Source organism: Periophthalmus magnuspinnatus, chromosome 11, assembly GCF_009829125.3.
Source record: "Periophthalmus magnuspinnatus isolate fPerMag1 chromosome 11, fPerMag1.2.pri, whole genome shotgun sequence".
In the NCBI taxonomy this organism is placed as follows: domain Eukaryota; kingdom Metazoa; phylum Chordata; class Actinopteri; order Gobiiformes; family Gobiidae; genus Periophthalmus; species Periophthalmus magnuspinnatus.
Genome location: NC_047136.2, coordinates 32214210 through 32216743, shown reverse-complemented (window position 1 = coordinate 32216743; position 2534 = coordinate 32214210). Strand labels below are relative to the sequence as shown.

General features: G+C 41.7%; 1 protein-coding gene across 1 annotated transcript in view; it reads left to right on the top strand.

The window, feature by feature from the left end:
- The window catches only part of pex11b (peroxisomal biogenesis factor 11 beta), a 217894-nt gene that overhangs the window by 168029 nt on the left and 47331 nt on the right, over nucleotides 1–2534 (top strand). The window lies entirely within an intron of this gene.

Sequence of the window (2534 nt, the reverse complement as noted above, 5' to 3'; positions counted from 1 at the left end):
CAGTCAACTTTATGCCCCCGCTCTGGCCCCTCCCACTCCCCACACCGCGCTGAGCTTTGGAGATGCTCTGTGTCAAAGACTAATTATTGTTCTGCTATTTTGGGCAAACTAGGGACCATGTTATTGTAGTGCATTATGTGGCAGCTGTTACTGTCAAAAATGTTCATCTGCTCTGTTCCCAGAGAGTGAAACTCTGATTATAGGATAAATTATAACTATTCCAGACATTTTCAAAACAAATGATACTGTTCAATCTTTAAGGGAGTTGTATATAGGCTGCTCGCTCATTTTTATAAAAAAGGCAAGGCAAGTTTATTTGAATAGCACAATTCGTACACAAAGTAATTCAAAGTGCTTTACAGAATAAGAAAGACATAAAAATCACATAAATCAAAACATAAATAATTACCCTAAAATTAACATTAAAACACAAGAGTGCAGAATAAAAACCTTTCAGTCATATGCACGACTAAACAGAACTGTTGCTGTTTGGATTTAAACATTGTCAAAGTAGAGGCCTGTCTCACATCTTCAGGAAGACTGTTCCAGGTTTTAGCTGCATAAAACGTAAACGTTGATTCCCCATGTTTAGTCCTGACTCTGGGAACCAGCAGGAGGCCAGTCCCTGAAGTCCTCAGAGTGTGAGATGGTTCATATGGCACTAACATGTCGGAGATGTATTTGGACCTAGGCCATGGAGAGACTTATACACAAGCAGAGCTGCTTTAAAGTCTATTCTTTGAGCTACAGGAAGCCAGTGCAGAGACCTGAGCACAAGACTTATGTGCTCGTACTTCCTGGTTCTAGTCAGGACCTGAGCAGCAGTGTTCTGGATGTACTGCAGCTGTGTTAAGGCTCGTTTGGAGAGGCCAGAGAGCAGGACGTTACAGTAGTCTAACCTACTGGAGACAAATACATGGATAAGTATCTTTGAGTCTGGCTTTGACAGTATACCTTTGATTTTCGCAATGTTTTTAGGTGGTAAAAAGCTGCAGATGTTATTGATTTGATGTGGCTGTTAAAGTTCAAGTCTGAGTCCATTATTACCTCTAGATTTCTAGCCTGAGTTGAGGGTCTTAGAGAGAGAGACTGGAGGTGACTGGTAACACTTTCTCTATGTTTCTGTGGGCCAAAGATGATAACTTCAGTCTTGTCTGAGTTTAACAGAAGAAAGTTGTTTTGCATCCACACACTGATCTGTTGGATGCAGTGGCAGAGTGAATCTACTGGTCCATATTCACCTGCTGAGGGACAGCGGACACCCCTCAGAGCGACAGAGGACACCCCTCTGAGGGACAGAGGACACACCTCAGAGCGACAGAGGACACCCCTCAGAGCGACAGAGGACACCCCTCTGAGGGACAGAGGACACACCTCAGAGCGACAGAGGACACCCCTCAGAGCGACAGAGGACAGCAGGTGAGTCCGTTTATTACACTGGCTGATTTTGGTTGTGGCTCGTTCTTTTGTCTCTAAACCATCAGATGATGAGAGTGCAGCTAAAGCGTCACTGCTCCTGTGTCAGATTAACAATGTTGATTAGCAGTATTGATTGGCAGAAACCTCTCTTTGTTACATCTGCTGGATGAAAAAACAACCTGTGAACGACTCCTGAATATGTTGTGAATGCTCATATAAGGATGCACCTATATCACTTTTTGCAAAACGAGTACTTTATTTTGAGTACTCACCGATACCAAGTGAACTGCTAACGAGCCATTGTTAGCATAACAGTGAGTGTTCTGTTACTTTTACCACGGTCACACTTTCATACATATGTTCATTTAAAAGCTCTGAACTCGCTCTGTTCAGTTGCTGAATAATGTGTCAATTATATTAACTTAAAATGCAGCACAAGCAAATAATCACCAGCGCTTCTTAGCAACGTTAGCATGCTACTATCTTAAAACAAGCGCTGCGCTGATCTCCTCTGTGAACTATAAACACTTTTAGAGCCCTAAATATTTGTATATTTCATGTGACAGTCACATATGATTACAGATGTGCTTAATATTCAGTAAATGTGCAGCTTTATGGCCAGAGCTCGATGAGCTGTGAGCTCAGACAAGAGGCAGCACAGTTACAGTGGAATAGGCTCTTGGTATCGGCAGCCCATTGACGAGTACGAGTATTGGCACCCGATACTGGTATCGGTATCTGTGCATCCCTACTCATTAATATGTGCATTTATGCGAAATCTTGCATCCAAAACTTGACAGTAAACATAAAAATGCTGTGATCCTAAAATCCTCTCTTATTTAATGTCCAGTTCAAATGATCTGATGATTATAAATCTGATGTTATGTCCAGGCTGTTTCTCTTATGCAACTCTTAATTCTTGTAGCAAAAGATGAAGTTTAAATCTATCAACTGGACAAATCATTTTGCTGCTCATCCAATTCTTCAGTTCTGGTCAGATTGTTGGTGGCCACTGCCTTATATCTATTTGAAGGGAGGGGCTAGAAATGGTTCGAAATGGTTTGAAAGGGGAGTTAAAGAAGGAACTCTTAACTTGGAACATTACTTTGTACTTC